The sequence below is a fragment of the Apodemus sylvaticus genome, chromosome 11 (genome assembly GCF_947179515.1).
Source record: "Apodemus sylvaticus chromosome 11, mApoSyl1.1, whole genome shotgun sequence".
Classification (NCBI taxonomy): Eukaryota; Metazoa; Chordata; class Mammalia; order Rodentia; family Muridae; genus Apodemus; species Apodemus sylvaticus.
The window spans coordinates 13939474-13964332 of record NC_067482.1 but is presented as its reverse complement, the minus strand read 5'-3'; positions in this window follow the sequence as shown (position 1 = coordinate 13964332).

Below are 24859 nucleotides of genomic sequence, written 5' to 3'. Positions count from 1 at the left end.
CCTCTGAGGCCTTCTGGCTGCTTGAAGGCACCAGTATTCATGTGCACATTCCTGCCATGAGACACACACTCAGACGTAATTTTTAAAATAAAGTTTAAACAAAAGGAAAGAAATAATAATAATAATAATAATAATAATAAAAGATGACTGCCACTGGCAGTCCTCTAGGAAGGAAGGAAAGAAAAGACAGGCGAAGTATACAAGTGTAGGGTGCAGAGCTGAGCAATCTAGAACGAGTGTGCAGTTTGTAGTGTCTATTAAACCTGATTCATAACTACCCTATGTGTCACCAACTGCATTCCTAGGCATATAGCACACACACACACACACACACACACACACACACACACACGCACATGTATGCACATGCAGGTACACACACATGTATACGCACATACATACACACACAGTAAACATCTTCATGATGTATCAGCAATGGCATTTCAAGGCATATAACATACACACACATACACACACACACACACACATACACCCGAATGCACAATAAACATCTCCATGATGTCCCAAGACTGGAAAGCAATAATAGAAACACAGTGGACTGACTTAATCAGTTATGGTGTCACAAAGGAATACTTGGAAGCCGGGAGAGAAGCCCCTGATTCATGCAGCATGCCTGAAGTTCACAGATGTATTATCAGTAGAAAGAAGATAAAACTGAAAAAATGCACAATATTTGATGCTACGTAAAGGAAGCAGAAAACAGGTACTCCTGGAAGTTGGTGCCTAGGGTTGGCAACACCGCAGTTACTGCTGTGGGAAGAGGTGTGTTCCCAGTGGAGTGGACGGCTTACAAATGCTCTTCTGCTCTTGGGCCCCGGTGATTCATTGAACTTTCATGCGTTATCTACACATTTTTATAAGGTTGATGGTTTATATTCTAATAAAATGTTTACTAAAAATAAATATTTGGTGTTCCTAACCCCAAACGGTGAGTAGCTGTTATAGAGACTCTGTGCCCAAAGAAAGCAATTTTACATGAACCAGCAGTCATGCTAGTGCTGACCCATTAGCCAGGGAAGCGTAGCCTACAGTGCAAGCTGCCGAATTACGGTGCTGCTTTCCTTCCACACACTCAGAAAGCTCATTTTATTAACATTATAGTTTCCATTTTCATTTACAAAAAAAAATTGAATTTTTAGCCAGGCAGTGGTGGCGCACGCCTGTGATCCCAGCACTTGGGAGGCAGAGGCAGGCGGATTTCTGAGTTTGGGGCCAGCCTGGACTACAGAGTGAGTTCCAGGACAGCCAGAACTATACAGAGAAACCCTGTCTCAAAAAACAAAAAAATTTGAATTTTTGATCATGTATTTGTATATTAAAATTTAAAATTAGCTTATAAAGTAATGGGTTTCAATATAACATTTTTATACATGCGTGACTATATTGTGATTTGTTTTTCCTGATTCCTTTCCCAGAAAATTTCTTTTTTCTTTTTTGCTGTTGGTTTTGTTTCTGTTTTCCTTTCAGTGAGGCATGGGGTTGCCCAAGGAAGCCTGAGGAGGGCATGAGGTCCCCTGAGTCTGTAGCATTTGTAAACTGCCCAAGGTAGGTGCTGGGAACCAAGTGTCAGTCCTGTCAAAGAGCAATGAGTGCTCTGAAACAAGCCATCTCTTCAGCTCAAATAGACTTTCTTCTTTAAATTTGTTATCAATGTGTGTGTGTGTGTGTGTGTGTGTGTGTGTGTGTGTGTGTGTGTGTGTGTTTGATATGCATGTGCATGTATGGTGTGCATGTGTGTGTGATGTGCATGTGTGTGGGGTGTGTAATATGCATAGAGTATAATATATGTGTGATGTGCATGTGTGTGTGGTGTGCATGTGTGTGTGGTATGTGTGTGATATGCATAGTGTATGATATGTGTGTGATGTACATGTATGTGGTATGCATGTGTGTGATATGCATAGTGTATGATGCATTTGTGATGTGCATGTGTGCATGTGTGTGATATGTATGTGCATGTGTGTGTGGTGTGCATGTACATGTGAGATGCATTTGTGTGTGATATGCAGTGTGTGGTGTACATGTGTATGTGTGTGTGTGTGTGTGTGTGTGTAGTGTGTTGTGCATAAGTGTGCTTTCTCAGCAAGTTTATTATTGGTATATAGAAAAGCTTCTGGATTTTGTATATTGACTTTGTACTCTGCTACCTTTCTGAACATTCGTATCAGGTTTGAGCATTTTCTGGTGGAATCCTTAGAGTGTTGTAAGTACAAGATCATGTTGCCTGAAAATGTGAGTTTTTGACTTCTTCTTCCCCTGCACCCCCATGTCTTTTCTCTTATGCCCTATAAGCATTATACTCAGTGAGAGCAAGAAACCTGTATCATTCCTGATTTTAGAGGACATTCTTTCATTACCTCCCCCTACCAAGTAGTTTAATATAATATTGGCTACAGTTTGTCATACATATCTTGTCTTAGTTGAGATATGTTCCTATTTTTCCCCTGGAGCTTTTATTTTGAAAAGATGCTGAACTTTGTCAAAAGCTTCTGTTGAGATGACCATCTGATCTCTATCCTTAAGTCTATTTATGTATCAAATTACATTTATTGCTTGAAGCAAGAGGTTTTCATGCATTAGTCCTATTAACAGAAGAATGTCCCAATGTGCTAAATGATAACAATTGTGTATGAAAGTTTTCAGATGTTTCAAAGAGAAAGCTAGGGTAAGTCCAATAATAGCTCATTGTGCTCATCTGCAGGGAATCAAGGTTGGAAGTTCATTCTGACAAAAGCAAGACAGCTCTCATTATTGTGAATCCTATTAAAATTCAGTTTAGTTCCCACACTGGGGATAAATTGACTTGGCTTTTGTAGCTATACCATTTTTTTTGTTTAATGTATATAATCCTGTAATGTTTGTTTAAAATAGATTTTACTAAATTTGCAGTAGCACACCAAATAATGGCTTTCATTGTGGTATTTTTGCTTTCCACACAGATACACAGATATTTTGTTCTGTCTTGCCTCCTCCACTGCCACCCCTACAAATAGTTTATAAATGGAGCTACTTTGTAAAACTTCCAACAAAATAAAACAAATGTTACTTAACATATAAAACTACATATACCTATATAAAATTTTTATGACATTAGTTATTATTAATCAAACAGTCTCATGCCTTGATTAGGTGAATTAAGTTAGAAACTGTGCAAGAAGCAGCAGCTAATAGGCACAGCAGGGGTGCACAGGGTGTCTTTGCTGTATTTATGACATTTATTTTCTCAGAAAAGGATGGAATTATGTTAGAATTTGATAAAATCGCATGCACTGCTGCTTGTCACAGATGTATTCTGAGGATCTGGAAGTACTTTGCAATAAGAAATGTTAAGCAAGCCTTCACCTTCCATTCACTAAAGGCACTGAACAGAGGCCGAACTACATCTTTAACCCGAGTGGTCTCACATGCAGGAACCTACCGCCTTGATGCCCTGGGCAGATGGCTCTGCAGAGTGAATGCTTGTTTTGGTCTTGAACTTACTCTTTAAAGATTTTATTTTTAATCTTATGTGCATGATTGCTTCATGTATATATGTGCACTGTGTATGTGCAATGCCCATGAAAAGCCAAAGAGAGCATGGGATCCCTCTGGGTTCACTGAGTGAGCCAGCCGTCCTGGGGATGCTGGGAACTGAACCCAGGTCCTCTGAAGGAGCAACCAATGATCGTAACTGTCGAGCCATTTTTCTAGCCCCCTTGAAGAGGTTCATGTAATCTTGAGTGGATTATTTTATTATGGGTTTCAAGTCTTCCACCTGCTGAGAACTAGTCAACATAAGCTTGGATGACAAGAGATCTTAGAGACCTCTTAAAAATAGTAACTGAGCTCAGCAACTGTGGATGGCTATGCACTGGAGTTCCTGGGAGCACTGGAATGGAATTTGTTACTATTTCTAATCTACAGACCCAGAAACTGGGCATGAAGGAGGTTCAGTAGAGCTGAGATTTGAACTCACTTTCTGATCACTAAGCCCACATGTGGTCTTAACAAGACCTGAGGACTTCTGCTAGGCCGGGTTTTTTTTTTTTTTTTCCTCAACTGTTTCTTTAACTTTCATTCATTTATCAGACAAAGTCAGAAAACCTCAGTGTGTGTGCGTGTGTGTGTGTGTGTGTGTGTGTGTGTGTGTGTGTGTGTGTGAGTGTGTGTGTGTGTTCACCACTAGAAGCAGTCCTGAGGAACTTTTTGTGTCTCTCCTCCATCTTGGCTCCTTCAGAACAGTCATTCTTTAGTAATTGCAGGTCCAGCCTGCCAGCAAGCTGGCAATGCAGAGATCCTCATAGGCTCCACCCTGCTTGTAGAAAAAGGACATCAGGTGCCTCAGCCCCTCCTTTCCCGGCCTGCTAGTCCCCACATTCCTTTGAAGAGGTCAGCAGGGACCAGACTCCAGGAAGCAGAGAGAGGACCAAGACTGGTGACTGATATGAGCCCTGGGTTCATTCTGGAGAAGCACAGCGTGGTCCCCAAGAGGGCATCCACCCACCCAAACATGCTGAGTAAAACATACCCTGGACTCAAAGGATTCTGAAAGTAAAGGATGCTAGTAATGGTCACTCTAGGCTAGGGCCATAGGATGAGTCTAGAATGGTCTGAGGCAAGGCGAGGCCTCTTAAAGCAAAGACAAGCAGACTTCAGAACTGGCCTCCAGGGTCAGGGACTCCGTTAAGATTCTCAGGGAGGCTCTAGGTTCCATTAGCACCAAAAGCCTCCCTGACAGGGATGGCAAAGAAAGATTGCTAGAATGGGAGATTCACACACACACACACACACACACACACACACACACAGCTGCTGCCCACAGCAGTTTACCCCACAGTGGGTTACCCCTTACTGCCCTCCTTACCTTCTGCAACTCAAGGGGAGTTCCATCCCCTGCTCTCTTGCTCAAGTATTTCTAAAAGTTCTGTCTATAAGGACTTGACTGCTTCCAGGAAACCTTGGGTAGAAGAACGGGGTGATGTTGCCCTCTGCTGTTACCTAGAAAGCAATGAGTATCCACATGGCTGGTAAGGGCAAGGGGGCAAAGACAGAAAAGCAGAAAATCTAGCATGCAAGTGTGTTTAGTGTCTTCCTATTTAACCCTTTGAGCTTTGGAGAGCACACGCTTCAGTTCCTCACTTTTATAGGTAAGGACTCAGGCTGGATAGCTCATTTATGGTCATATAACAAGGAAGCAGGTAGAATTTTTTAACCTAAATTTTTAACCTAATTTTAACCTTTGTTGTTGCTGTTGTTGTTGCTGTTGTTGCATTTCTGTGCATGTGGCAGGAGGAGGCAGACCCTGAAATCAGTTCTCTCCTTCCACTATTTACATGGTTCCCTGGGTCCTCAGGCTTCACAGCAGGCACCTTTGCTTGATGAACCCCCTTGTCGGCTCCAAATTAAAATCTACCCAGTTGTCAAAAGTCCATGGCCTCTTTTTTTTTTCCGTATTGTTCTGTAAGCTTGTGTAAGTTTTCAAATATTCAAAACATTTGTTAGCCACAAATTTAAACTAGAAATTAAAACATAAAGGTAAATCTACTTACTCAGGAGACCTCAGCACATTTTATGTGGTGTGTATGCACCAGGACGGGACAGGCAGACCTTGGTTCATGTGTTTCAGTGATTTCTTTTACCAGTAAGGACCTCACACACCCTTCTCAAATTTTTCCTAAATTGTTTGTAAAAAAACATCTTCTTCACTGATCCCTGTGTTGCTCTCAATCTTCCTGACAGTTTCCTTGGAACAGTTTTCTTGGTTATCTTGAATTACAATCAGAGGTTCATCTGTTCGATTCCTGTCCATTTCCTTGTACAGTTGACTATCTGTGAGCTGAGACTGTCTTTCTATCATTTCAACCCTTCTGGAGCTCTTCCCACAGGGCTCCACCCTTGAGGCACATGAAGAAATTGAACTGTGACAGACACCAGCTGGTTTCCTCCCTGTAATTTGAAGGCTGGGGACAGAGCTCCAACACAGAGGGCTTGCCTAGAATGCCTTTGACTGCCAGCAGTGAGAAAGTACTAGGCAAGAGGGGGCTACAGGGCTATACTAACCATAGACAAACCAGGCTTTTGGATAGGATGGCTATTAGATGTTGTCATTTCAGTACGTTAGTCTCTTCCAACAGTATCCTTATACAGTGCGTAATGCCCTGGTAGGGTAGGAACTCTCCAATTCATATCCATACAATGCTCAAAGCATGAGACGCCAAACCATGTTCCTGGGAAGCAGGGAGGTACAATCTCTCTGGGGCTGGCATTCTCTACTTCCAGGGGTACATCTGTCTCTCTCACGCCTCCTTTCCATGTTTGTCGGTCTAGGGTTGCACCCTAGCTCCATCCACCCTCATGCAACTGAACCCTTCAGTAGACCCTTCCTGCTGTTTCCTTTTTCTAAAACACTTCAATAAGCTAGACTCAGGCGTGCAGCCTGTTTTAGGGAAATGTGACTAACCTTCTCACCTCTAATTCTGTTCCAGTTCAGCTGTCTTCCCACAGGCCATATATTAACCCTGTTTAGGCAACTCTAAATTCCTGGCATGCTCGGTTAGCAGCAGTATTCAAGGCCACACCATCTGTCAGGCGTTAAAGCCCTGGCTCACAGGACAGGCTTGGAGAAAGACGATTAGAAACTAAAGTTTGCACGTGCAGCCAAACTAGCAAGGTAAATTTCAATATCAGAATGCAAACGCTCTAGCGCACATTATCTTCACTCACAACAGGAAAACACTAGAATCAATTTAAATAAAAGCCAACTAGTATTCTAGCAAGTTGAAATGTTTTACAAGGCTTCATGTAATCCTGTTGTTTTGAAATGTATTTAGTAACCCAGAGATGTACTAATGTCCACCAGGAAAGGAACAGCCTATCTTTTCTACACATGTATTTAAAACCATGGATCTAGTTGGATCTGGTTAATGGGTGTGTGTGTGTGTGTGTGTGTGTGTGTGTGTGTACACGAAATTTTATTTCCATTTTTTATAATAAAGCTAATTTTAAAATGATTGTGAAACATAATAAAGGAAGTGTTAGTATAAAAAGCCACTGAAGGCCAACAAGACAGCTCAGCTAGTAAAGCACTTGCCAAGCACACCCTGAGTTCAAACCCTAGGACTACCACAAAGAAGAGCAACCCCACAAAATTGTTCTCTAACCCCCACATGAATGCACTCTCGCATGTGCATGCCCATGTGTACCTGATATATACATCATATACACACACAATAACAAAGTTAAAATAACATTTAAAAAATCAAGGGTATATATTTATAATAGTAACAAATACCAATATTCTAGCTCTGTTGTGGATACAGCATACTAAAAGCAAAAGCCTACAGCCAACAGGAGAAATAATCCATTTTATTCCAGTTCTTAGAACCTTTCTTCTACTGTTTATGATTCCTTTGCTCTATTATAGCAAACATGTCAGTGCGTGTGTATGTGTGCATGTGTGTGTATATGTGTGTGTATGTGTGTGCATGTGTGTGCATATGTGTGTGTGTGTGTATCTCACTCCATTCTTATATCCCCCTCCCCCTTTTTCTTTCTCAGACCCCCTCTCTTGGTACCTCTCTGGGTCACAAAGAGGAGAGTTAAGGAGTAGAACAGAGCTAATGATCCTACCCTCGGCTCTGTTGATCAAGACTTTTCTAAGGAAAAGGAAAACCAGAAAAGACACAGGACTCTGGTGGTCTGTGAGGACTTGATTCCCTGGAGAAAAACAGTTGTGATACTGTAGTTCTGGAAATGTTGTATAGTGGTTGAGTAATTCTGAAAAATGGATAAAATCTTGTAGTTGCTTTTAAAACTCACGATTCAGGGCACTCTCCAGTCTTTGGCACATATACTGAAAGGATTCCTTATCCCTCTCTTTGGCATCTGCTTTTGGGATGTGGCAAAAGTCACTGGGTTACCACATGACCCAGCATTTGTTCCTACAGACAGCTGAGTATGTCCGTGGCTGGACCACACAGTCTACTTGGAAGAGCTTCTTTGGTGTGTATTTAGACAGCAGATGTTCAAAACACTCACTCCTGGCAGACAAAGGGCTGTTTCTAGACATCCCAGGAGGATTTCAATTAAATTACACTCTTAAGCAATGAAGAAAATGGGGTGGTCATCATAGGCCATAGTTAAGCCCATATGCTGTGACTTGGAATTTGAAAAGGAGGTATAAAACTAACTATAGATGCACAGTAAGTACTTTGTTTTGCATAGTTTTTATAGTGTTAAGGCAGGAGTATTTGAGAGGAGGTTTTCTGTATTGTAGAGTGAGGGAATTTAAGAGGTCTTGGTAGGTAGACCTAGTTGACCTAGAACTCACTATTTAAACCAGACTAGCTTCAGACTTATGGGTTACCCATATGTTTCTCTGCCTTTTGGGTCATGGAGATCACAGGCATATATCACCATGCTGAGTTTCTTTATAAGTTTTCTAATTTTATGAGTTCTAATCCTTGATCATATATTACCTTCCTTATTTTACTCTCACAAACACACAAATACTCCCCCCTATCTCCCAACTATGGATTAAACTCCTAAGTATCCATAAGAAGGAAGAAGTTGAGTCTGAGAAACTGGAAACCCTAAATTATAAACTGGGTTGACTGGGCTTGAGTCTAACACTAAATTGATAGAAGCTCCTTACAAACAGTAAGTGTTAACAGCACACTATTGATTAGTAGTAACACTGGGTTTCTACCTAATAGAACGGAGGAGAAAGGTACAAGTTTTCAAGTCCTAGTCTTAGGTTCATACCTGAACATAATTTTCTGACCACAAACTAACAAATTCACATATTCAGAACACAAAGTCCTTTTCTCATAACCTCAAACTTTTCAAATTTAGGACTTTCACAAATGATTACAGACATAAGAAAAAAATTTAACAGGACTAATTTTTGGCTCAAACATGTGACACTTACAAAGAGGTTCCTTTCACACACAGAATATTTATAAATGTGAAAGTACCACAGTTTTTAAAATCATGATTTTAACAGAAATAAATATTTCAAAGGAAGAGTCAATCACCATCCTCTTTCCTAGACATATGGGGATATGTTTAGGAATTCATTTTCACAATTGTCTCTAGTCTACTAAATGTAGACAAATCATCTTGGCTATAGTTACACATTACTAATAAAAAGCAAGCTAATAGTAAGGAAAGTGTGCTGTGCTTTAGATCTCAGAATAAAAGAATATTTGAGCTAATTTTATTTTTTTAAAAATTTGCTGTTTTAACTTCAGGATTCATAAAAGATTATCTGTTATATATATATATATGTGTGTGTGTGTGTGTGTGTGTGTGTGTGTTACCAGAAATAAGCTAATATTAGATGAGATCTAAAATTCATGTTCCGACAAATGCTAACATACACTTCATACAGACAGTGAATGTTAAGAAGTGGGTTCCTTTCTTGTGCTGGTCATTTACCTGCTTCGTTTGCTTCCATCCCATCCTTCCCTAGTTTGTATCTCAGCCTCTACCATCCCCAAGCTACCTTGATGAATGACCTGTAAGTAGATCTGGCAGATGCTTCTTGGGTTGCATGGGGGATGGGGGATGAGTGTAGGAGGAGGTAGGAAAAGACAAAAGGTCAGAGTATTTTTTTGCTTTGGTGACATACAGGACATAGCTACCTCCTCTGTAACACCAGATCCCCTGAGATAATCCAATGTATTCCTATATCTCACCAAAGGAAGCTGAAGTGCTTCTAGCGTCTACTCTGGTAACTCTATGTCTTGTTCTTTCTCCCACAAGCTAAAATGGTGGTAGCGGTTTCTTAGTTTTTCTAACTTCAAATCTCCCCAGTATCTCCTTACAAGGCCTCTCAGCATTGTCTACATAATCAGTCCTCTGCACCAGGTGTCTTTTGTCTGTTGCTACTCCAGGCATTTTTGTTTTTTGAAAGGCTTCTTACTGCTCCTAAAGCTCTTCATACCAGCAATAGTCCCAGGAACAGATATTCAGCCTAGGCCCCTAAGATTGTATTATCCTCCTTTTGAATGTGATATGATTTCCTTAAAGGCATGAAGTGGAACAATAACTCATGGGGTGCAGGGGTGTCTTAGCTGTTGCAAGCCGAAGCTATGGATCCCTGAGTCATGCATGGTATGTACCTAAGAAGGCAAGGCTTTGGTGAGGTTACTGCTTCACTGACCATGATGACAGTAATCATGCTTGGTAAGGTTGAATGATCACATAAGGTAACGACTTCCGATGCTCTTGAGATTACACAAAGAAAAAGGCAAGCTTAAGGTCCTGAGCATCGTAAACTGTTTTAATTAGCATATATTAATTACATATGTATATAATTGCATTTCAATCATATTTAATCCCTATTACCTTCCCATATCCTCCTCTAACTTCTATTATTTCCATTCCTGTTTTTAAATTGCTCTCCTACTTTCAAGTCTTTGTGTGGGTGTGTGACTTATGAGTTCATTACGGTTGTTTATAGGACCATGAGTACCTTACCAGTGGTTCTGCTGTGGAAGAAAATGTCTCTCACCCTGCCCCCCAATAACCATTAACTGTTTATAAATCCTCAGGGAGACGTGGATCCCCCATGAGTCCCTCCCCCTCACTACTTCCATGACAGGATGTTGACTGTCAAAGAGTCTAATCTTGTGCAGACTGTGCACAGGTCAGTCACAGCTGCTGCGAGTTCAAGTGTACAAGAGCCCTGCCAGGGTTTAACACTTCCTTTTCCTTGTCCTTCAGTTACATCCCTTAGGCTGGGAACGAGTGATATCGCTGTCCCTTTAATAGCTTGGAATTCAGAAGTAATTTATTCTCATAACTTTGATATGTTATGTTACTGCCAACCACTTCAGAGAGAAGGTTCTCTAACCAAAGCTGACCACAGCATTCATCTCTGGCATAAACATAGCTACATGGAAAGCAATTTGAAAAGCACACCAGGCACATTTAGCAAAACAAGAGCAGTAGTTTCCTCACTAGGGCCTATGAACTCCCCAGCTTTTGATCGTGTTTACAGTATCAGACATGAATTTTCTCCTGTGGAGCAGGCCTCTAATCAAATCAAAAAGCAGCTGTTTACCCTATAACAGACCAGAACATAATCCTTTAATACATAATGAAACTATGTGGTTACATTCCAAAGCTCAGTAGCCACAGGGCAGACAGGCAGACAATTAGGCCCAAAGATTGATTGATAATACAGGTTTAAAAGTTGCTACCCCAGTGAAGTCTATTGGCTATGTTATGCTAAGTTAGGCACCCTGATTAGGAGGATTTGAATAGATCTATAGGGCCTACCCAGTTCTCTGGAACTTTCTGAGGAATGTACGGTTCTTAAGTTGTTTGTTTTGTTTTGTTTTTGTTTGTTTGTTTGTTTGAGGGTTGTTTTGTTTTGTCAATTTAGTTCCCCGTCTTCACTTTTATAAAAACCTTACCTGAACTATTTATGGCAAGTATCTTAGAAGATAATGCTTATTCTCCCAGAATCCACTTAGATAATACAGCATTGTTTCTATCCCAATAGCTGGAATCTGATCACAACACCACCCAGACTTTAGGAAAAAACATGGCCTGCTCCAATCTGAGACCATAAACACATAAGTTTGAAAAACATCTGGGCACTGTGTATTTTCTAAGATAGCTTGGAAGGATGAAGCAGATTAAAAATGGTTCATCTTATCTGGGATTCAGAGTTTAATGTGCTAGCTCAGCAGCAGTCATGGTGCTAATGATAACTGGTTAGTAAAGTAAGGACCAGACCATCTAGAGTGGGCAGAACTGGCATAGTAAAGACAGAAATATGAGACACATGTGTGACACCAAACTTCCTAGCATGTATTCTTAAACAAAGTATATTTCTTTTTTTTAAATTTTTTTATTTTTATTTATTTATTTTATGTATATGATTGCACTGTAGCTGGTTGTGATGCCATCGTGTGGAATTTGAATTCAAGACCTCTGCTTGCTCTGGTCAGCTTTGATTACTCTGGTTGGTTGGCCCAGCTTACTCTGGCCCAAAGATTTATTTATTATTATATCTAAGTACACTGTAGCTGTCTTCAGACACACCAGAAGAGGGCGTCAGATCTCTTCTATGGATGGTTGTGAGCCACCATGTGGTTGCTGGGATTTGAACTTAGGACCTCTGGAAGAGCAGTCAGTGCTCTTAACCGCTGAGCCACCTCTCCAGCCCACAAAGTATATTTCTTAATGGAGACATATTTGTGATCTCTATGGGTATGATATGGGAATTTGGTATCCGTATAGACTGTAATAAACAAGTGAGTGAAATATTTCTGCCTCTTTAAACAATAATCTTCTGTTTGTTGAGCATATCTTAATTATAATTGGTTACACTGTGGCATCTTCATATATATGATCATATTCACCCCTGATTCACCTCCAACTCCCACTGATCACCCTCCTCTTCTCAACCAGTCTCCCTTCTCCATTCATGCCTTTGTGTGATCCAATGAATCCAATTAGGTTTGCTCATTTGAACAAGGGTTATTTACAGGAGGATGGCCAACTTACCAGTGGTACACTCCTGAAGAAAATGTTGTTCCTTTGCCCAGCAAGAACTAACTGCCAATAGCTTCTTAGGATGTGTGGGGCCTAGTAAGCCCTTTCCCTACCCATGATGGATGATGGTTCAGAGTCCTAATCTTGTGGCAATAATCACAGCTGCTTTGTGGTGACCATGTTATGCCCAGACGACAACGCCCCGTAACATTGGTTCTTACATTCCTCTGGTTCTTATATTCCTTTTGGGCCCTCTTTCTATGGTGTTCCTGAGCCTTGAAGAGAGTGATGCAGATGTCTTATTTAGGTCAGATCATAAACACTTCTTCTCAGCATTTTGATTTGTTATCAGCCTATACGGTAATCAATGACCACTGCAATGAGAAGCTTCTTAGAAGTTGACAGCAACCCTGATGTACAGGCATAAACATAAACATTCAGAAAGCTGTCAGACCTCAGTCCTTTAACATATTGGAACTTTATACCTTTCAAGTCCTTTTGAAATACATCAGATACTGTTTTAGCAAAATAGTCACCCTACTGTATGTAGTACAGAGGGAAAAGTAAAACTGTCTTGTATATCCCCTACCCATTGCTCTTCCAGTCTCTAGAAATCACTATCTCATTCCATTTTTTAACTGAAACTGATTTACTAGTTTGCATAAATGAGTGTGAGCATGTACTTGTGTATTTCTGTCTTATTTCACTTTGAATAATAACTTGTAATTCCATTCACATTGCTGTAAATAATAGGATTTCATTTATTTTTGTGGCTGAATAATATTCGATTGTGAATGTATGCTACAGTTTCTTTATACACACATCTGCCAATAGGCATCTAGGCAATTCTCTGATTTGTTTATTGTGCATATGCTTTAATAAGCTTGAAAATATATCCCTGAAATACAAAAATTGATCAACATATGCAAGTAGGTGAATTTAAACCACCATAAATAAAGACAAAAATCTTCTCAAGAGATGCAGAAAAGCTTTTGACAAAATCCATCATGATAAAAGTCTTAGAGAATATAGAGCTAGAGGGAACATATGTCAACACAATACAAACTATATGTAAGAAACCCATAGCCAACATCATCCTAAATAGAGATAAGGTTGAAGTAATCCAACTGAAGTCAGATTCTAAACAAGAGATGTCCACTATTCCCTCCTTTTCAACACTGCTTGAAATACTAGCTAGCGCAATAAGACAAGAGGGGAAAATTAAAGGGAAACAAATAATGAAAGAAGTCAAACTAGACATACTTACAAATTATATGATGCTATACATTAGAGATCATAAAAATTACCAAAAAAAGTGTATAAATGATAAGCAAACTTAACAATGTGACAGGATACAGAATCATCTTGCACAATTCAATACCAACAACAAAAATGCAGAGGAGGAGATAATGGAGAGACTTCCATTAACAAATGACTCAAAGAAAATATCTAGAAATAAGCCTAACCAAAGGAGGGACTTCTACAGTGAAAATGTTAAACTTCTCAAGAAAGAGATAGGAAGAACTAGAAAATGGAAAGACATGCTCATGGATTGGTAGAATTAACATTGTGAAAATGATCATTGGACTAAAGGCTATTTACAGATTAAATGCAATCCCAAACAAAACTATCCTAAAATTCATATGAAATCACAAAAGCCCACAAAAATCCTGAGAAAGAAAGCAAACAGAAAAGCCAAAACAATGCTGGAGAGATTACAATTCCAGATCCTAAGATACATTACAAGACCATAATAATAAAAGCTATATAATATTGGCACAAAAACAGACATGTAGACAAACTGAACAAAATTGAAGATCTAAATATGAGCAAACATAACTTCATCCACTTAACATATGACAAAGATGCTAAAAACATATGCTGGAAAAAATGATAGTAATGCATTATCAACAAATGGTGCTGGGAAACTGGATGTCAGCATGCAGAAGACTGAAATTAGACCTGAATCTATCACCTTGCACAAAGACTAACTCCAAATGAATCAAAGACCGAAACCTGAAGCCCAAAACATTGAAACTGCTAGAAGAAAACATAGACAGTGCCTACATGATATAGGTGTAGGAAAGGACTTCCTGAATAGGACCCCATTTGCCCATGAATTAAGGACAACAAGAAACTTAAAAGCCTCTGCACAGCAATAGAAACAGTGAGTTGGAGAAGAGGAAGTCTACAGAATAGGAGAGAATCTTTGCCACCTACAAAACTGATAGAAGTGGTTTAATATCAAGAATATACAAACAACTAATAAAAAGAAGAGGAGGAGGAAGAGGAAAAAGAACAACAAAGACAACAGGAGAAGGAGAAAGGGGAAGAAGGGGAGGGAGTAGGTGGGAAGAGGAAGAAGGAAAAGACCCACTTGAAAATTGGACTAGAACACAAATATTTAAAAAAAAATGTTCAACATCTCCATCAATTAGGGAGAAATCAAAACAACTTTGCAGTTTCATCTTACTATAGTCAGAATGGGAAAAATCAACAGTGAACAACAAATGCTAGGCTGATTAAGAGAAATGGGAGCTGTTAGCCACTGTTGATGGGATTGCAAACCAATGTAGTCACTATGGAACAGAAAATGTGGTATATTTACACAATGGAATACTACTCAGCAATTAAAAACAATGAATTCATGAGATTTTTAGGCAAATGGTTAGAACTGGAAAATATCATCCTAAGTGAGGTAACTCAATGACAAAAGAATGCACATGGAATGCAATCTCTGATAAGTGGATATTAATTAGCCCAGAAGCTCTGAATACCCAAGGCACAATTAGCATAACAAATGACTCCCATGAAGAAGTAAGGAGAGGGCCCTGATCCTGGAAAGGCTTGATCTAGCATTGTAGGGGAGTACCAGGACAGAGAAAAAGGAGGGAGGTGATTGGAGAATGGGTGGAGAGAAGAAGGCTTATGGGACATATGGGGAGGGGGGAACTGGGAAAGGGGAAATCATTTGGAATGTAAACAAAAAAATATAGAAAAAAAAGTGAAAACTAAACCTACCATATTACCCACCTATAACTACTCCTAGCTACATGCCCAAAGGACTCATTAATACCCCAGATATTTACTTGCTTGGCCATGTTCATTGCTGTTCTATTCCCAATAGCTAGGAAGTAGAAGCAACCAAAATGTTCTTCAACTGATAAGTGGATGATGAAAATGTGGTACATATATACTATTACTGTTCAGTAATAAAACTGAAATCACGAACTTTGCAGGTGAATGGATGGAACTTGGAAAAAATCATACTGAGGGATGTAAGCCAGACCCAGAAAGACAAATAGCACAATTTCACTCTTACTGGAGGCTCTCAATTCCAAATACTTAAATATGAGTACATGGCTTGAAGTAACTACAGAAATCATGAAGATAAAACAGGACCACTGCCAGGACAGAGTGGGGAAAATAGTAAGAGGATGACAGGGAACAAATTATCTGATCAGAAAATGGGAAAGAGGGACACCTTAGGGAGGCGGAGGGAGGTAAACACAGAGGAGAGAGGTAGGTAAAATAACAGTACATATAGCTGAAAGGGATGCAAAGAATTATACTATTAACTATTCCCCAGATTCCTATAACACACATAATTCTGTATATAAATATACACACTTAGTTTTGATGAACTTTGCTCATCTGGCCTGACAGGGCTTTGTCCAAGAGCCAACAACCATCTAACAAAACCCCCAATACCAGACATGAGAAGTCCTCTTTGAGTTGTTGGCAATGGCAATCTAAGAGACTCTTAAAACCTACAGCCTATTTCTGTTGTTTTAGATTACCCCCCAGAGATAGAAGGCAAGTTCCTACTGCTGAAGACACTGTGCACTACAGAAACAGGGCCCAAAGACCCCTGAACTGGAACTGAACCAAATTCTCTGAGGACTAAGTATTATAGGAGTGGAAGGGAACATATAAGCTTCCAAAGGTGATTAGAAACTGTTAGTTCTACTGAGTTATAATGTTTATAAACTCTATCAACCATCATGGCACAATAACCCTCTGGGTGCAGGAGTAAAACACTTATCTTGGAGTTAACCAATAGCTCCTTAACACTTAGCAAGAAGGTACTGAAAACCTACCTAGCTAACCAGGGTTAGTGAAATCATGATCACTTGAGAAGAATCTACAATTATAATTTACTAAACCAGCATAATCCCTAACAACACTCTATAGACAATCATCTTTATACCCACAGCTAAGCCTACTCTTGACTCCTCACCAAGTGATCTTCTCTTGGCAACACAGACCACTCCAGAAAACTCAGCCCATTAGTATGCAGAGTTGTACAGCCTAGTATCAATGAGTACATCTACAAAGCACTCCCACACCTAAGGCTCAGGAAACATTTCAAAAGAAGAGACAAGAAGATTGTAAGAGCAGAAAATCAGGAACTTTGCTGTGAGATTGTGTCGCCTACTAACACCAGTAGCTACACCTGTTAAGTCTCCCCAATATGACTGCCCCAAAGTGAGCTAAACAAGGGCATCAATGAAAATTCCAAACTGCACAGGGAAAGGCCCCCAAGGTTTCAATCCTATACAAAGAACTAAAGGCAACTGAGTAAGGCTGGAAGGTGGAGGGTCTTTCTCAGAGAAGAACACACCGATTAGTTTCCCAAGGCCAAAAAGACAGCCTGGAAAACATACATACAAAAACATTATATGAACTCAGCAAATTATATTTATGAATATATATCTACATATAAGTATGTATGCACATGTATGTATATATGTATGCATGTATACAAGAACAAATATTGGGAAAAAAAGAGGCCATGAATTTGAAGGAGACCAAGGAGAGGTATTTGGGAGAATTTGGAGGGAGGAAGGTAAAGAAGAAAGATAATTAAAATAAAAATCTCAAAAATTAACAAAAAACCCACATTAACACTTTTTGCATATAAACATTAACATTTTCACCATAATTTCATTATTTAGATATATCCAGGAGACTGGTATAATACAATAGCTTTTAGTTTTCACCATACTGTTTTCCATAATTGTTACTCTAATTTACATTTCTACAGTGTAGAAGACTTTCTTTTCTCTGCATCTTAGCAGAGAAATCTTTTCTTTGTATGTGTGCGCATGCCCTCACATGAGCCTGTGGAAGTCAGAGGTTGACAGTGGTGTCTGATTGCTTTCCACTTTATATTTAGAGACAGGATGGCTCATCGGTTGACCTGGAGCTCATCAAGCCACTAGACTGGCTGTCCAGTGAGTGCTGTCCTTCCCAACTCCGAGTTTCTACTCCCCAGCAGTAAGGTTACAGAGACATACCACCTTACGTAGCTTCTTACATGTGTTCTGGGACTCTGATGTCAGAACCTCATGTGCGTGCAGCAAGTGCTTTTCCCACTGAGTCATCTCCCTAGCTCTATTTTCCTTTCACTGACAGCTACTCTGTGATGCAATATCTTATCACAGAGGTGAGGAGTTGATTTGCATTTCCTTAGTAACTTAGTAATGGTTTCACAAATGGTAAGATTTTGCATTTTCATATATTTATAGAATCAATCTTGTATGTCAAGAACTATCTAGTTCATTAGCCAATTATTTTTAAAGTACATTAAAGTTTTTTATTGGATATTTTCTTTATTTACGTTTCAAATGTTATTCCCTTTCCTGGTTTCCCCTCTGTAAACACTCTATGCCATTCCCCCCTTCCCCCTGCTCACCAACCCACCCACTCCCACTTCCCTGTCCTGGTATTCCCCTATACTGGGGCATCGAACCTTCTGAGGACAAAGTGCCTCTCCTCCCTTTGATGTCCAACAAAGCCATCCTCTACTACATATGTAGCTGGAGCCATGGGTCCCTTCATGTATACTCTTTGGTTGGTGGTTTAGTCCCTGGGTGCTCTGGAGGTACTGGTTGGTTCATATTGTTGTTCCTCCTATGGGGCTGTAAGCTCCTTTAGCTCCTTGGGTCCTTTCTCTAGCTTCTCCATTGGGGACCTTGTGCTCAGTCCAATGGTTGGCTGAGAGCACCCACCTCTGTATTTGTCAGGCACTGACAGAGCCTCTCAAGAGACGGCTATATCAGGCTCCTGTCAGCAAGCGCTTGTTAGCATCCACAATAGTGTCTTCGTTTGGTGAGTGTATATAGGATGGATCCCCAGGTGGTACAGTCTCTGGATGGTCTTTCTTTCTGTCTCTGCTCCACATTTTGTTTCTGCTACTGCTCCACATTTTGTTTCTGCCATGTCCTCCCATGGGTGTTTTGTTCCCCCTTCTAAGAAGAACCAAAGTATCCATACTTTGATCTTCCTTCTTCTTGAGCTTCATTTAGTCTGTGAACTGTATGTTGGGTATTCCAAGATTTTGGGCTAATATCCACTTGTCAATGAGTGCATATCGTGTGAGTTCTTTTGTGATTGGGTTAGCTTACTCAGGCTGACATTTTCTAGTTCCATCCATTTGCCTAAGAATTCCATGAATTCATTTGTTTTTAATAACTGAGTAGTATTCCATTGTGTAAATGTACCACATTTTCTGTATCCATTCCTCTGTTGAGGGACATCTGGGTTCTTTCCAGCTTCTGGCTATTATAAATAAGGCTGCTATGAACATAGTGGAGCATGTGTCCTTATTACGTGTTGGAGCATCTTCTGGGCATATGCCCAGGAGTGATATAGCTGGGTCGTGATAAAAACTGCCTGGTGTTGGTACAGTGACAGGCAATTAATCAACTGAATAAAATTGAAGACCCAGAAATGAACCCACATACCTGTGGTCAGTTGATCTTTGACAAAGGAGCTAAAACCATCCAGTAGAAAAAAGACAGCATTTTCAACAAATGGTGCTGGTTCAACTGGCAGTTAGCATGTAGAAGAATGCAAATCGATCCATTCTTATCTCCTTGTACAAAGCTCAAGTACAAGTGGATCAAGGACCTCCACATAAAACCAGATACACTGAAGCAAAGAAAGCAGGGAAGACCCTTGAGCACATGGGCACAGAGGAAAAGTTCCTGAACAGAACACCAATAGCTTATGCGCTAAGATCAAGAATTGACAAATGGGACCTCATGAAATTGGAAAGCTTCTGTATGGCAAATGGCACTGTCAATAGGACAAAATGGCAACCAACAGACTGGGAAAAGATCTTTACCAATCCTACATCCAATAGAGGACTAATATCTAATATATACAAAGAACTCAAGAAGTTAGACTCCAGAGAACCAAATAGCCCTATTAAAAATGGGGTACAGAGCTAAACAAAGAACTTTCAACTGAGGAATACTGAATGGTTGAGAAGCACCTAAAGAAATGTTCAGCATCCTTAGTCATCAGATAAATGCAAATCAAAACAACCTTGAGTATTCCACCTCACACCAGTCAGATCAGAAACTCAGATGACAACAGATGCTGGCAAGGATTGGACCTAGTATTATCATTAGCCATTTTTTTTAAATTTGATATATTTTTGATTTACATTTCAAGTGATTTCCCCTTTCCTGGATCCCCCTCCCCGAAAGTCCCATAAGCCCTCTTCCCTCCCCCTGTTCCCCCATCCACCCCCTCCCACTTCCCTGTTCTGGTATTCCCCTACACTGCTGCACTGAGCCTTTCCAGGATCAGGGACCACTCCTTCCTCCTTCTTGGGCATCATTTGATATGTGAATTGTGTCTTGGATATTCCAAGCTTCTAGGCTAATATCCATTTATCAGTGAGTGCACACCATGAGTGTTCTTTTGAAACTGGGTTACCTCACTTAGGATGTTCTCCAGTTTCATCCATTTGTCTAAGAATTTCATGAATTTATTGTTTCTAATGGCTGAATAGTACTCCGTTTTGGATATTTATCTAGTTTGATAAATAACTTAAAATATTGTCTCATTCTGTATGTTTTTAGTTTTTAATTTTCTGTTATGTGTGTGTATGGGTGTGTGTGTACTTTATAAATTCAGTTTCCTCTTTCCATATGTATCAGTGTGGGATGGATTCATATTACTAGCATATCACAAACAGGAAGTAACTTTATCTGCTGAGCTTTCTGAGCCATCTCAACAGTCTGTTAAATTGTTTAATTCTTTCTTGTACTGTGAAAAGCTTCTTAGCTTGACAGAACAACATGTCTGTTTTATGTTTGCTGCCTGTGCCTTTGATATACTCTCAAAACTCATCACGACCTCCATCAATGTTCTTAAGTGTTTCCCCTGTCAGAAATTGTCAACTCAGGTACATAATTACCACATAAACGAGTGGAATTGTATTGGGTAGCACAGCACAAAGGACTTTGGAGAATCTTAAGATATGGCAGCTTACTGAAGAGTCATATTCTGTTCAGCTACTCCAACTATATGCTTACTCAAGAGGACTGAAGAACATGCTTTTCAGACAAGTAATCATGCATTGCAGAACAAGGTTTCATCCAATTCCAGTTTATACTCCTGTACTCATAGGATAGTACTCCCTAGTGAGTTATGCTTATGCAACTACATTATATGAAGCCACGTGGTGATAAATTCAGTGAATGACACATTTCTTAGAAATTAACTCGTTAAGTGTGTATCAGCAAGGGAAGCATGTTCACACAAAGAATAATTGTATCCTATTATATACAGCAGCATTTGATTATGACTGAAGTAACACTGATTGAATTGTGAGAATGGATATTAAGTAGTAAAAACAGTCATATATACCTTCATTTGTTTGCATGCTATCATATGAATACCCCACCATTCCTTTCCTCTCAAAGGATCAAAGACTATCAGGCTTCTTTACCAATAAGTTCTGGTTAAGACCAGCCACTGGCTATCATGGAAGGAAATTAAAGAGGAGGAAAGCTAGGGGATTTTTCTTTTTTCTTTTCTTTTTAAAAAATTATTATTTTATTTATTTACAATCCAGCGGTTGCCCCACTCCCAGTCCCCCTTCCACAGTTCCTCATTCCATTCCTCCTTCCCCCTATCTCCAAGAGAATGCTTCCCCACCCCTCAGGCAGGCCTTAAGTCTCTCAAGGATTAAGCTAATCTTCTCTCACTGAGGCCTGACCAGGCAGACCTCTGCTATATTTGTGTCAAGGGCCTCAGACCAGCTCAGGTGTGATACCTGGTTGGTAACTCTGTGTCTGGGTCCTCCCAGGGGTTAGTTGAGACTGCTAGTTTTCCTATGGAGTTGACCTCCTCTTCTGCTTCTTCCATCATTCCCCTAATTCAATCATAGGGGTCCCCAACTTCAGTCCAATGGTTGGGTATAAGTATCCTTGTCTGTCTCAGTAAGCTGCTAGTTGGGCCTCTCAGAGGATAGTCATGCTAGACTCCTGTAATAACACTATAGCACCAGTAACAGTGACAGGCCTTGGTGTCTTCCCATGAGATGGATCTCCAGTTGGGCCAGTCAGTCGCTGGACCACCATAGTCTCTTCATTTTTGTTCTTATACTTCTTTTTTTTTTCTTTTTTTTTATTCGATATAATTTATTTACATTTCAAATGATTTCCCCTTTTCTAGCCCCCCCCTCCCTGAAAGTCCCGTAAGCCCCCTTCTCTTCCCCTGTCCTCCCTCCCACCCCTTCCCAGTTCCCCGTTCTGGTTTTGCCAAATACTGTTTCACTGAGTCTTTCCAGAACCAGGGACCACTCCTGCTTTCTTCTTGTATCTCATTTGATGTGTGGAGGAACACTTCTGGGTTAGAAATTTTGACTGTGGGTTGGCAACATCATCCCTCCTCTTGTGGCCCTGTTTATCTACTGGAGGTGGACTCTTCGAGTTCCTCATCCCTGCTGTTGGGCTTTTCACTCCCATTGAGTCCTGAGAGTATCTCAACTCCCAGGTTTCTGAGACTTTCTACAGGGTCTCCCTACCTCCTGCCTTCTGAAGCTGTCCCTGAATATTTCCATTCATTCTGCTGCCCCTCTGGGCTTCTCTCCTGTCCCCCATTGCATACCTGATCCTGTTCCCTGTTTCTCCTCCCCCACCTGTCTCCCACCATTCCCTCTGCCTCCTATGATTATTTTCTTCTCCCTTCTAAGTGGGATTGTTTGGTGTATATTGCTCTTATTATGTTTAGGTAAAAGCCTTGAATTCCTGGTCTCTCCAAGTGTTTTAACATAAAGAGGTGTTGCATTTTGTCAAATGCTTTTTCAGCATCTAATGAGATGATCATGTGATTTTTTTTTCTTGGAGTTTGTTTATATAGTGGATTATGTTAATGGATTTTTGTACTTTGAACCATACCTGCATCCCCGGAATGAAGTCTACTTGATCATGGTGAATGATGGTTTTGACGTGCTCTTGGATTCAGTTTGCTAGAACTGAATTATGTTTGCTTCAATATTCATAAGCAAAATTGGTCTGAAGTTCTCTTTCTTTGTTGGATCATATGGTTTTGGTCTCAGAGAAACTGTGGCTTCACTGAATGAATTATTCCTTCTGTTTCTATTGTATGGAATAGTTTGAGTAATCAACACTACTAGCTCCTCTTTGAAGGTCTCAGAAAAATCTGCATTAAAGCCATTGGCCCTTTTTTTGTTTATTGGTTGGGAGGTCTTTAACAACTTCTATTTCCTTGTGGGCCATTTTGTTCAATTTCTTTACTTGTTTGATTTTATTTTCCTGTATTTCCTTGAGGGTTTTGTTTCCTCTTTAAGGGCTTCTGCTTTAACTATTTTGCTGTTATTCCTTTAACTGAGTTATTTATATCCTCAAAGTTCTGCATTATCTTCATGAAATGAGATTTTAGGTCAGCATCATGCTTTTCAGGTGTGTTGGGGTATCTAGAGCTTGCTGTGTTAAAAGAGATGGGTTCTGATGGTGTCAAAGGCTTCCGTGTCTCTGCCTACCTGATGTGGGTTGCAGCAGATCTCTTGGGAGATATATGGTCCTAGCTAAAGCATATTTTCTAGATTTGTAGACCTTGTATTGAGAGGGGCAGACACGCAGATCTGCCCCAGTGGAGGTGCAGACCAGAAGGGAAATAGGGTTCTCACACGAAGGGGAGAAGGTCCTGTATCCACTGAGCTCTTCAGGGGTGCTAGCTGCTTCAGTTATTTGTGTGGGTGTTCTGTTACTCTGGCTGCTACAGATGCCCTGGGAGACCTGTAGTCTTGTATTGAGGGAAAGGTTAGACATGCTGGTCTATCCTGGCACAGGTGCAGACCAGAATGGGGATTTTTTCTTGTTCTTTAGTGCCTCAGGTATCACTTCCAATCAGCTCTGGGTCTTCTCTAAGATCAACCCCTACAGAGTTCTCTCCCTCTCAGCCACAGTCTCCTCTGGGAAGGTTCTTTCATGGTTCTACCTGCATGGCTCTAGGTAAATTCAACTTCTTGGAACTGATAAACCTCTCCCCAATTTCCAAGTTTAACCAAGTTTAAAAAATGGTTGTATCTTCTAAATGTTACGAATCTGTTTCTCTAACTGGTCTTACCACTATGACTTCATGCATATTGTTGCCTCAAAGTAAGCACACTAGTGTGGTGACTTTAATGAGAATGCCCCCATAGACTTATGTATTTGAATATTTGGTCCACAGTTGGTGAAACAAGTTAAGGAGGACTAGTGGCATCATCAAATCTGAGCTCTGAGGTTTTAGAAATCCACATCACTTCCCTTCCCTTCTCTCCCTCTCTCCAGCATACACCATGTCTGTGCCTTGATTATGGACTTCAATCCTCTGGAACTGCGAGCCCCCAAATTAAGTGCTTTTAAAAGTTGCCATGGTCACAGTGTCTTATCCCAGTACTTGACAACCACCTAAATGCAGATTTTTGTCTTACATTCCAAGCATTATGGCTTTCTATAGTTTTTTTTTTTTAATAATCCAAATATCAAGGATCTAGTATATGAAATTTCTTTTCCCTTGACAGATAGGGTCTCCAGAAAACAACTTTTTGAGATGGAAACTGACATCCAGAAAACTTTTATTATAATTCTCAGAATTAAATTTGTGGAGGAAATGATACTGCCATACAAGTGTTAAATGTTTTCACAGGGAGCTTTGAAGCCTTCACAATTGTCCAATTCAGACAAGAGAGCTAAACCTTAACTCCACTTTTTATCAGACAATGGTTGTAAGTGATCATGATCTTAAGCAAGACAGTGTTTCCTTCTTCCGTCAACTTCCTAAGCTCCCAGAAAAATTAGTGCTTTAGTCTTGAAGGGAAAAAGACAGTACACTACAGAACTGCCTCAAACTACTCAAGTCACTTAACATGTGTATCCTCATGTATCAAACATATTATAACAGCCTATATTATATTAAAGCATTAGACCGCTACAGCTGAAGCATTAGTGCAAGAGTTCTACAGATTGCATGGCCCAATAATGAGGCCTCTTGACTATAATTTGCATGTGCTTCACAGTCCTGTTTCCTTCATGCACCT